The sequence below is a fragment of the Sorex araneus genome, chromosome 4 (assembly GCF_027595985.1).
Source record: "Sorex araneus isolate mSorAra2 chromosome 4, mSorAra2.pri, whole genome shotgun sequence".
Taxonomy (NCBI): Eukaryota; Metazoa; Chordata; class Mammalia; order Eulipotyphla; family Soricidae; genus Sorex; species Sorex araneus.
The window spans coordinates 55,903,398-55,916,446 of NC_073305.1; the positions used below are offsets into that span (position 1 = coordinate 55,903,398).

General features: G+C 39.5%; 1 protein-coding gene across 9 annotated transcripts in view; it reads right to left on the bottom strand.

Annotated features, from left to right (window-relative positions):
- Positions 1–13,049, bottom strand: part of FHIT (fragile histidine triad diadenosine triphosphatase) — a 1,667,781-nt gene that overhangs the window by 120,891 nt on the left and 1,533,841 nt on the right. The window lies entirely within an intron of this gene.

Genomic DNA, 13,049 nt, shown 5'->3' on the forward strand with positions numbered 1-13,049 from the left:
TGTCTGAGTCTCTTATTTACTCACAACATTTGCCATGTCTGGCCCCTGGTCACCAATCATCTGTAGTGCATGATCAATATAACAAAACTATCTCTCACTTCTCTAAAATTCCCTCCTGGCTCTGATAATACTTTGTTTAATAACTACTTCTAGTATTGAAACAAGTATGTATTTTTTAAAAATATACTGCAATTCTATTTAGCAATTATCTACCTTGAAACAACTTATAGGTTCTCTCCCAGATGATATGTTTAATTCTCTCTTTTCTTTTTCAAAATTTTCTTTTTTTGGGGGGGCCACACCTACTGATGCTCAGGACTTACTCCTGGCTGTGGGTTCAGGGGACCATATTTAGTGGCAAGGATCAGACCTGAATGGGCTATGTACAGGCAAGTTCCCTACCCACTGTACTACCTCTCCAGCCCCTGCTTAATTTTCTATATTTCTTGTTCAACAGATTTCAAGATTCATTTACACAATTAAAGACAAGGATATTTTGTGATAAAACATGGCCATCAGATATGCCTTCTTCAACAAAATGTAAACCAATATTTACTAAGCACTTTGAACCTGACTTTTTGCTGGGCAATGCTTGTCTTAATGCATAAATGACACTTCACCCACTAACACAGTGCTGAGGTCGGTATCTGATCTAAACCTTCCCTACATTAGCAAACTCCAGACACTGCAGTCAGAGCAAGTTTGACTGATTTCATTGTACTTGCCAGTTATTCAACCATGATGGACAAACTGATGAGTTAAATTGAAATAACACAGTTGAATAGAATGACATCTAAAGTCAGAGATGGCAAATATAACAGACATTTCTATGACAGAACATCAACAAATAATTACTGATTGTCTACTGGATACAAATGCTATAGGACACCAAAATGTGTAGTTATCATGGCATCAAATGTCAGTCTGCTGGTTGACAATAAGACATGTGTGTGAATACTAATACATAAGTGCTGATATTAAGCATAGCTATGCAAAACATTATGTAAACTATCTCATTTAGCCATTAACATGGCTACACTGGGTATCTATTTTTTATAGATGAGAAAACCAAAGCTAAGAGAAGAACAAGGACGAGTCACTCAGCTAGAATGGTGGTGGGACCAGTATTTAAACTTAGAAGAAAGTATAAGTCGGTATGTGACAAATTAACATTTTTAAGAGAGGAAAACTTACATATACACATATATATCTCTATGCATAAGATATCTGAATATATTTATATTTGTATATGTTTTTATATTTTTATGTTTTTCCATTTTTTAGATAAGCCTGGTTTTATTTATTGAATATATTTCAGCAGTGTTTTTCACACCTTTTCAAAAGTAAACTATAGGTCACGCCTACCATGAAAGTGTTGAAATCCCCTTCACCACAGACTTGACACTCCCTCACAATCTCCCCTTTGTGATACTTATGCCTTCACCCTTAGGAAACTTGGATGTAGTACAAACCAAGGTTTGATTTTAGGTTGGTGTTGTTTATTCCTCTAATTTATTTTTTTAATTTACTTTTTAATGGTAGTACTGATATTATTGTTTCACACTGGCAGTGCTGCTGTACCATACCCAATGCCAGAATGCCAAAATATCACCACCGTTATCCCAAGGTCACTACCCCTAACCTCTGCCCCCAATAGCATTCTCAGATCACAGTTCTATTAGCCATCTCTCAGGGTTGTTTCCATTGCAGACTGTCTAATTTCTCGCTCTGCTTCTTTATATACTATATATGAGTGAGATCATCTGGCATTTGTCTTTTTCCTTCTGATTCACTTCACTTAGCATGATTTCTTCCAATTCAAGCCAAGTTTCAGCAAGCAGCGAGATTTTATCTTTTCTCATGACTGAGTAGTATTCAGTTGTGTATATATACCTCAGTGTCATTATTTGCTCATCTGTTGTTGGTACTTGGGTTGTTTCCAGATCTTGCATTTTTTAATTGCCCGAAATATTAAATTTTCACTTATCTTGGTTGTCTAGGTAAAACATAGGAAGGAAGCAGACAGTATCTATTTTTAAACTCCATCTTCTAAAACAGTCTCTCTTAGGTTGCTCTCTACTTCCACCTCCATCTCCATCTTTCCACTAAATTCTGAAAATTTGACATTTGATCACAAATTGCTTGAAATGAATCACAACACCTGCGCAAAAGAAGCATTAAAGATCCATTTGTATTCTATTTAAAGAGACATATTAGAATCTCTCTTTGTATTTCTTAAAATGAAAACAAAAGACCACACTCCGGTAGCATCATGAAACAACACAAGTGTTCATTCTACAAAGGGAGATAGAAGCAGAGCTGGTTAATTGGTGGTTAAGACAAAGAGAAACTTCATTTTTACTTTTAAACTCTATTGTAAAATTGTGATATTTTTCTATCTTCATTTATTTAATAATAGGACCTATAACCAGGGATATGGGGCACTGAAATCTTATTTAGCTAATCTAAAGCCAGAGGGTATGTGTGTGTGTGTGTGGATGGGGGGCTGCTATGTAGTACTGGGGATTGAATTCAAGCACTCATTCATAATAGACATTATACCTCTTGACTTTTTATACCCCATCAGCCCATTCATAAAGTATTTTATGTTATCAGACACCCACACCTGGCTTTCTTCACTGGGGCCCCTCGGAGGGGGTGGGCTGAGTTTCCCTCTCCACTCTGAGTAGAGCCTCTGCAGCCGAAAACCTCCGGAACCCAGCCATAGCCATGCTCAAGGACCCTCTCCACACATTCCGACAAGCCTCACGCATGAAGGAACTGGCAGAGAAACCCAGGTATGTGGGACCCAGGGTTGAGATCTCCAAGCCTGCTCAGATCGGGACTGGGCCTCTTCCACCCAAATCCCCCGTTCTCCAGTAGCTAGGTGGTCACACCCAGAAACTGCCCCCAGCCTGTGTAATCCCATCAACGGCCAACATCCAGAGACTATAAAACCAAACTCCCAGAAGTGGAAGCAACATCTTATAGCCTAGTTCTCCCTCTCGGAGAACCTAGCAAGCTACCAAGAGTTTCCTGCCTACATAGGAGAGCCTGGTAAACTCCCCATGGAGTATTCATTTGCCAAAATCAGTAACAATGATGGGTATCATTCCCCTGACCCTGAAAGAGCCTCCAATGTGGCACCATTGGGAAGGACGAGTAAAGAGAGGCTTCTAAAATCTCAGGACTAGGATGAATGGAGACGTTACTGAGACTGCTCGAGAAAATCAACAATCAATGGGATGATGATGATGATGATGTTATCATCATTAAAAAAAATAAGAAATAGGTCATACTTTCTTTGTTTCTAGATTGAAGACATTTTTCCATTGGCATATACTCTAGAACACAGGAAAATCTAGAATGAAAGTTATGATGTTGCTATAATGACTTCTAAGAAATAACATAATTTCGGTTTTCTGTTATAACTATCAAAGAAGATTTGATGAGTTTTTCAGTTACTGACAACTTTCTTCACACTCAGAAGTAATGCTATCCCAACCAAGTATATGTGTCTACAGATAATAAAGAGGAGATATTTGAATTTTTTATCTTTTAAAAGAGAAAAGGAAAGTTCCAGGCAACTAGCTAGGTATGGCATATTTCCACAGATTTCACCAATCACTGTATCTGAAATCACTGTGCCTGATTTCTTGGGAAAAATTTCATGAAGTCTTTGAGACAAAAAAAAAAAGTTAATCAACTCTCATTGAGAGACAGTATTTCAACTTAGTCAGGAAAGATTTATGGGAAAAAATTTTAATATTCTACATGATTCTTAAAAGCAAGCAATCTGCTTATTTTTATGCTTTTAGAGATAGCAGTTTATTAAAAAATATGAATGCAGTGTGTACAGAGTTTTAAAGATTAGAGGTATCTTTTCAGTACCAAGGATTGAACTCAGGGTCAACATACAAGGCAAATGCTCTACTGCTGAGCTATATCCCTGACCCTTAGGGCGTTTTCCTTTTTTTTCCCCCAAACTTCTGGCTGTGCACAAAGACATGCATATAATACATATTTATTACCAAATTATCTGTATTACCAAGTTAATAAGCAAGGCAAAGTTGCTCAAGGAATTCATTTGGTGTTATGTAAACTTTTCAAGAAAGAAAGCAAACCTTAATTAAGTGTCTCAAAGCATCTCTGGTTTAATCACAGTGTCTGTAAAGGAACAACTATGAAAGAAAAAAAGATGAAAAGTGGACACAGAATTATGTTTATTTTCTCATGTGTTTAGCATCAATGCATAGCAATAATTAGGTAATGGTTAATTACAATAATTACTCCTGGTTGGTTAAATAACGTGTAACTACCAACATAAATTTCAACTGTAGGCAGGAATACAGAGTTAAGACAATTTCTGCATAATTAAAGGCACATTATTCTAGCACCTTGGTGTCTAAAATATTATCTTTATTCCATATGAATCTAAGTGGATGCAACTAGAATGATTCACATTCATCATTCAATATATCAGGCAATGGAGGTTAAATGTGTAATTTCCCTAGGGTTCTTCAATGCTTGTGGACCTATCTGCCCCCTCCCATATCTTTGAAATAAATCAACAGCATGAGGATGTAAGAGAATTAAAAGCCCTAGAACTTCCAAGTCCTGTTTCTCTTCTGCTTCCCTAGTTATACTCTTAGAGCATGTATGATGAAATAACCTCCTTGGCAAGTTGACTTGACTAGGGGGCAGTAAAGACACATCTCCACGAATACTCATGTATAGGTTAGAACTTCCAAGTCCCTTTCAAATAAGGGACCTGCTGTCACAATTTTAGTCTATATGCTCTGAATAAAAATGCATTATTCAGAATCAACAAGTTTTTATAATAAATAGTTTGGGGGCTGAAGTGATAGCAAAGTGGGTAGGGCATTTACCTTGCACGCGGTTGACACAAGTTAGATTCCCAGCAACCCATATGGCCCCCCACTGTCAGGAGTTATTCCTGAGTGCAAAGCCAGGAGTAACCCCTGAGCACTGTTGGGTGTGACAACCCCCCAAAAATTTTTTTTTCTTTCTGTGCCTCACTGATACTAAGGCTACATATCCAGAAGGCAGGGTTACACAATGTTGAGGACTAGATCTCATAGGGCTTATAAAAGAACTGGTCCTGAAGAATCCAGTGCCTCTCTATATGTGAGTACAAAATAGCTGCATTTTTTATGCTACTAAAATGGAGGGATAAGCATTATCCAGAATGGTGTAATATTATGTAGCTTATAATCTGTATCTGGTGCTACAGTGAAAGTAATCAAAGGAATAGACCAGTCCTCAAAGAGACTTACAGTTAAGCACACAAGTAGGACACCTATGCTAAATTAAAAACATTTATTTTTGTGCTTTTCCTATTCAAGAAATTAGTACTAGACAACTAGCAGAGAATCTGCATTCCAAGGTGGGAAGAAGGAAATGCTAGGGAATTTTCCATTTGGGGTAAAAGTGATGGATAAATGTGTGATTTTTATTAAAACATTTTTAGATTCTCAAACTCAGAGATACCCTTAATGCTAAGTAGCTGCATAATTTGCTTCCTGTTTAGGGACTCTGAAACGTGCCATGTCAAAACGTTTTCCTAAAAATGTTACACTGCATTATAAAAAGCAATCAGAGGTTGTTGAAAACTCTCTGGGAGTTTTGCCCTGCGCAGTTTCCAATATAAGAAAAACATTCCAACTCCCCTATTCTTCCATAGACTAATCTTAAAATGTGGCATCGTAATTCTGGGGATACGAATTCCCTCATTATCTGTGGACCCAGTGAACCACAGTATAGACAACAACCCCAGCAGACCACTGAGCAGGGCATTTTGCAAAAGGAATAGACCAGTCCTCAAAGAGACTTACAGTTAAGCACTATAGGAGGTGTCAATTGGACACAGCAGCCAACCTTTATAATTGGGTCATTTGTTCACTAGGTGATTTATATACGATGTGAACACGAGGCTGGTGCTCTCAGAGCAGTGTGCCTTCTTTTATCAGAGCTGCATGGCACGAAGCAGGATGGGATGCTGGCAGCTTTTAGCCTGCCACTCTGACCCTTAGAAAACATTGATATCAGCTGTAGTTTTATGTTATTGCAAGTAGTATCCTGTGTAAGCCTGGGCTCTGGAGCCAGGTGACTTGGGCAGAATGGTTTTATCCACCTCTTCCCAAATCAACCATAATACCCATGTTCTGTTAGTCTCTGTGAACCTTAGTTATTTCATCTGTAAAATGGGGTTACTGATTTTGCAGATGAAATAACTTTAGGACTCTTATAAAGATGATCTTGAGAAGAGCTCAGAGAAATACTTGCTACAGAGACCTTCAACAATTAACTATTGATGTTATGTATTGATGATATGTAATTGATAAAATTATTATACTAATTAGTTTGAAGATGGTGACATGTTGGTAATGATGACAGATAATAATTGCTCATTAAATGCTTATCATGTGTTGCTTAATACTCTCTTAAGTGCCTTAAATGGATTATGCCATTGAATCTTCTGGGCAACTGTTTAGACTATTATCTCCTTTTGATGAATGAAGATATTGAGACTAACAGAGGTTAAGAAGCTTTCCCAAATCAAAGAGGCAATGAAGCCAAAATAGAAGCCATTCTACAGCTAGTGTCCTTAATTATGACCCCATATCCCTGCATTTGCAATAGCTGTGATTCAACCCCTTGTCACAGGATTGCTTTTCCACACCAGAGCCACAGTTACTAAAAGTAACTGTCAGTAGCAAAAGCCTTTTAGTGAACTATAGTATCATCTGAGTGCCCTGGTTTCTTGGGGGAGGGGGAATCAAGAAATTGGGATGACACCTGGGCTTGGAATGGTGCTGTATCCAGACCTTAGGTTGGGAGCAGGGTTAGGAAACCAAATAAAATTTGCCTAAGAGTCGAGTGGTAAAGCAAGCTCTTAGGGGGAACTGTTGCCCTTTCACTCCTTGCATTGGATTTGGATTGAAGTAAAAAAAAAAAGTTGATGGAGTTTGAATTGTAGCTAGTGCAAGTGAAGTAGACAGTGGCTTTCCCCTCCTGGAGTAAGTTTCAGTGAACCACTCTCTTCATCTTTTATTCCTTCCTCTTGTATAAGTTAGTGATGTGTGCAGAGTAGGCATCCATGTTGTTCAGTTCAGAATCTGCAAGTTGGAGAGTCCCACTTTTCTCTGAATTTTCATCCTGCTCCCAAAAGGGCTTAACTTGTTCCATTTGAAAGCAGAGTTGGCCATCCTGTCTTTAGTTAGAGATGAATAGATACACACATATATGCAATATATATTTAAAGACAGAGGGTGGGGAGGGGTGAGAGCTATATATTTGTAGAATGACATATCAATGACTAAGTCTATATATGTAAATGTTTTATCTTTAGCTACATAAAATGTAATTAACTGAAGTTTCAGAAATCAAAAAATCCATTCTCTCAGCAAATTTCTAAACAATTTCTTTCCATTCCAAATAGTTTCAAATTGTCGGTAGCATCTTATTTTTATTTTTTAAATTTTATTTTGCTTTTAGTGGGGAGCATCTCCCAAAGTGCTTGGGTACTTGAGGAGCCTGGGGTCACTCTCAGAAATGATCCACCAGGTGGTGGCAGGCTTGCTGGCTCAGTGTTTCAGCCTGGTGGTGCACTGTGACCACTTGGGCCACCCCAGCAGTGCACAGGAAGCCACTGAGCTATCTCCCTGACCCCCCACTCTTGCTTTTCAAGCTGCATCTGCTAAAACCAATTGTATACAATTTTGGATAAATACCATTTATTCATGCAAACCTTCTACTGTAAACAACCCAGTCTAGTGTTTTGCAAAAACAGTCTTTCTCTAAGAGTTTCAATCTGTTCTTACCAAATTGATTGTGTAGATCAAAGACCCTTTGACTTACATCAGTGTGAGCCAAAATAGTCATTACCATAGATTTTGCGCTTTCCCTCTTTAATGGAGTATGCTTTCAGGATCTAGTAATGGTTTGGAAGTCAAAAAGAAATCAGAAAACTTCTTTGGGTAAATAAGAAATTGAGAAGGATAATATTTCATCTTCTCATAGCTGAGTTTTGTCTCATTTTCCTAGTATTCTTTTGTACTATTTCCTAGTGCTATTGTGCACCCAGTATGAATCTCTCTCTCGACCATCACAGTAGTTCATAAGGAGAGTTCAATGTGGGCCATTTCTTCTATTCTTGCAATGACAAAAATGTTCTGGGCTTTATGCTAAAGTTAAATTGCTTGATTTTTTTTTATCAGAACTGCCATGAAAAAGCTGGTTCAACAGGTAGGTCTGTCCAGGTCTTTACATGTGGGAGATCAGGTCATAAACTACTACAAGGCATAGTATCTGGTGTAGTCTGCTTACTGGAGACATTATTTTTAGTATGTTGTTCCCACTAGAATACTAAAACTTGCTGCCAGTGCATCATAATACTTCACTGAGGAAAGTCCTTTCGTAATACATTAGAAATAATCAGATTATTGAAGACCACTAGGTATAAAGCACTAGGTATATGATTAGTCCCCTTTGTCATCTTCCAAAGAAATGATTAAATTTTGATCAGGTGATATTCTACTAAAGAAATGAAGAGGTAGCTTGAGAGTAAGGGCAGGGGGCACAGATGTAAGAAGAAATGCTTCCCAAAGTGTTTCAGGAAGTCCTGTCTCACAAGCATTTGTACTCTTACCACTCGCCTTCATTCTCTATAACACCTTAAATCAAAACTATTTCTGGAATAAATAGCAGTCTCCTACATCATTAAAAAACACTATTTCTGGTGATCAAGGAAGACAGCAGATTTTATAGATAGAGTCCTGCTAGTAATTTCATTAAGTACATAGGAGCCACAGGAAAAGAAAGCTTGAAATTCTAGGAGGTCTTACTTAATTTTGAACAGGGAGGAGAAAATCTCTCAATGCATGCTAAAGGAAACTGGAAGTTGAACATGTGTTTTGTGATTCTCTCAAACATTTCAAAGGCTGGGTTCTTGTCCACTATCTCCCATGCTAAGCTGGGTTTTTATCATCCTTTGTAAATACTGCAGAGGAAGTGAGATATACTATGTACCTTCAAAGGCACTAACTGGCTTGACATATTTGTTAACAGACTCAACTGACTTGGATCAGAAGTCTAGGAAGTAGCTAGTAAGGATATTAGATGCAGTAGTGCCTATCAAACCCACTTCTCTGATCCCCTCATGCTACAGGGGGATTGACCTCTGCTCATGCCAGATAAGCTTGGCTCTAAGACTTCTCCTTTGCATTAGCTTGTGGAGTATGTCCTCTTTTGGACTGTCATTATAAATCACATTATTATGTGGTAAACAGGCTCAAGGACTGCTGCTCAGCCACAGTCCACATTTTTTAGAGTAGTTGGCCTAGACTGTTAACAGGTGCATCCACTTTGAAGCAGGGAGAATGAATGCCTGCCATGTGTAACACATAGGGAGCCACCTATCAACAAGAGAAAAGCAGAAATTGAACTGGAGGAGCCTAAACAAGATGCCAAGTCTGAGTGATGACTAAATGAGGCTCCTGCAAAGTCTGGACTGGCCCGAACTCATAATTAAGATACTTTCTTACTTCCAAAGAGTCCTTTATTACTTGTAGTGCTGTTTCTGGTGCAAAATTCACGACATGTCTACCCCATTGTTTCTCAAATTCTATTCTGCACAACTCAAGTGTTTTGGAGAAACATGGGTGCATTTTTCAGTGGGAAGAGACAAGAGTCATGTTTTCTAGATTTGGCAGCAAGCACTGCTTTGGGCATGCTCCATCTCAGAAGCACATCAAAGAACAGCCAAGAAAGCCACTGTCTTTCACAAATGTCGCATGTCGTATCATTCAAGAAATTCTTCCTTCTACAGGTAAACATACAGAAATGGAGAGAATCGTTTTACCCAATCAAAACCTGGCTATGTGCTCTACTCCTATGCCACAACAGGTTCACTTTATGTAAGATGTGGAACTAGGCTGAGTTTGGGGCCAGATTTCCTGAACTGGGACACTCACCTCTAACATCCATTCAATGTAAAACACTGGACAAGTTCTTAAACTGTACCCACTAGATTGTGGGCAGCCTGTGTCTGGGAGCATACCTTCAGACAGTTCCCGGTACCCAGTAAGTACAGTCAAAGTCTGCTATCATCATCCTCAACACCACATGTATTAACCCATTGCAGTATCCCCTGGTTCTTTTAGATTTATATTTCAGATAAAATCAATGTTGTCCCTATTTTGATCAATCACCTTCACAGATCTCCGCTCCTTGTGCTTCTCCTGTTTTTGGAAATCTGGCTCCAAACTTCTGCTTCTCTAGCCTTCTTAATCTGCAGGATGTTCCTCACCATATGTGGAGATATTCTATTTGTAGCCTTACCCCAATCCCACCCTCCGCTGGGTTTCCTGACTTCAGCCTCTATCCATACCTCCTCCTGTCCACTGTGGCCCATCAGACCTACTTACTTCCTTCTTACTTACTTCCTTCTTACTTCCACCCCTTCCTCCTTAAGACTCTTTGTGGTTCTCTTGGCACCATCTAACTGGCAGGGATCAGGATTACCTTTGACTCTGGACCCCTCATATAACAGCCCAAATATACCTCTCCAACCTCAGGCATTTTCTTCCCAGCCTCTGTATTTATGGTTTCTCCTTCTCATGTACGTGGTCCTTATTAGTTCCTGCATCACTCAAGTTCCAAGCTGACTCCCAGACCCAGCTCAGTGTCTGCCTTTTCTTCAAGGCCTTCCACTTTATCTCTCTCATTGGTTTAGACCCCATTGCCATAACTATGTGCACAGAAACACTAAGGGGTCAGGCCCTGTGAACTAAGGGGTTCATGTTCCCATCGCAGCTTCCGTGTGTGAGCAGTAAGGCCGTGTCCCTTTGTGTGCAACAAGGATTCTTTCAGCACAGCATTATGGACAGTATAAACAAAACCACTTTTTGCACATTCCGGTTCTTTCCCAGATTTTCCCCATCTCTCCTTTGCTACTCTATAGAATTCAATTGTAAAAGTAAACTAACTTTGGTGAAAGTGACTCAGGAGCTAGTGACCAGAGGGAAGAGGAAGGAGGTTGTCAGACTTAGTCTCTGCCGCCAAGTTTCAACTAAAGCTGCATTATATTGATCTTTCTTATATAATTAGGATGGGGTGGAGGAGGGGAAGAGAGTGGAGAAAGAGGGGAGAGAGAGTAAGAAACAGAGAGAGGGGGGCTGAAGCGATAGCACAGCGGGTAGGGCGTTTGCCTTGCACCCGGCTGACCCAAGTTCGATTCCCAGCATCCTATATGATCCCCTGAGCACCACCAGGAGTAATTCCTGAGTGCATGATCCAGGAGTAACCCCTGTGCATCGCCAGGTGTGACACACACACAAAAAAAAAGAGAGAGAGAGAGAGAGAGAGAGAGAGAGAGAGAGAGAGAGAGAGAGAGAGAGAGAGAGAGAGAGAGAGAGAGAGAGAGTCCCCAGATGGGTCAAATGCCCACAGACCCTTGAGCTCACATGCTTCCTTCCACAAATCAGTTTCATGGCCCCAGACAGCACTGCTGATCTCCCCTAATGTGAGATCTCCAAGTATTTAGCTACCCCAGTAAGTACTTTAATACTTGTGAGTGAGAAACTGTTTTGCCCGCCACTGTTTCCTTAAGAAATCACCCTTTTCAAAGGTTAAGCCCATCTCGAGGCCTCTTTCCACTTCTCTAAGCAGCTGGCCATGACTTCCTTTTCTCACTTCACTGTTTTCTTGGAATATCTACTTCAGCCTGGCTCTATTATCTCTCTTTCTAGTACCAAATGCCAGCCAGAGAATAGCCCTGAGCTCGATGTTTCTTTAGTAGGATTTCGAGGATCATAAATATTAGAGATGAAGGAAGAAAAAAATCTACCAGGACATCTTGTCCTCTTTTGTACAAAACTGCTCTGGCCTGCACATTTTCTAAATATTTGTTGGGCCTGGTATTAAAGACATGAAGTGACAATGCCCCTCAGTGGGGAAGTCAGCATTAGCCTTGCTCTTAAAGATGATTTCTTTCACTGATTTTTCCAGCCTCTTGTTACACTGCCAAAGCTCATGTCTCACTTTCAGTTTCGGCCTTTTCAGTACCCAGCTTGCATTGCTTGAGATTGTTAAAGGCTCTAAAAAGAGGAGGAAGATGGCAAGGCTATCACAGTCTGGGCTGCGAACCCTTTGGGACAAGGTGATTAAAAAGGATGAGGAAGGTGACATTGTGACCTCACACTTCAATTTTTATCTTGAAGGAAAGGTAGTCTTTCAGACCGCCCCTTTTCCATAAAGAGAACCCAAATGCAATATTGTCATTATAAGATAATGGCACACGTCTAATATTTGTCCCTGCTGAGTTCTCCAATGAAGTTGAGGTCCTTTAAGGGAAGTACTGCTCTCATCTTCAAGATTGCCATTAACAGATAGGTGTCTCTAGTCTAGAAAAAGAAGAAAAAGAGAAGGAGGAGGATGAGAAGGAGGGAGAGAAGAAAGCAAGGGGGAGGAGGAGCAAGAGTTTAATGTAACATGTTCTCTGTTAAAAGTTGGCAGATAATTGACACAAGAAGGCACTTTCGCCTGGACAGCCTGCAGCTCCTAAATGTGTTTAAACCTATTTTTAACCTATTTTAAAATCTAGACTCCAAATCCCTCAACCTCTTTAGAGTTCTTCCCCATCTAAAATCTATCACCATTTACTAGTCATGTCTTCCAGAAACTATAATGCTATTTATTTGTAATTTGCTGTGAACAGAAAATATTTTAATTTTTAATATAAATATATGAATTAAGGTACTGTCAAGTTGAATAGCTTCCTCAAGTCAGGCACGAGGGATATAAATTGGAGACTCCATTTATAGCACTGGCCCTTCATCCAGCCAAATTCCATTTGGAACCTCTGTTTTTCTGTGTGTAGCAAGATAGCTTTTATTGAACAAGACTTGCTTAGAAAGATGGGAGAGGAGAGAAAGAAGAACAATATGTGTTCAAGAGAGAACACGGGCTTCTCCAGAGTGGAAAATCAAGCAGAGAAACCTAAAGACAAGCAAGGAAGAAATGTGTTC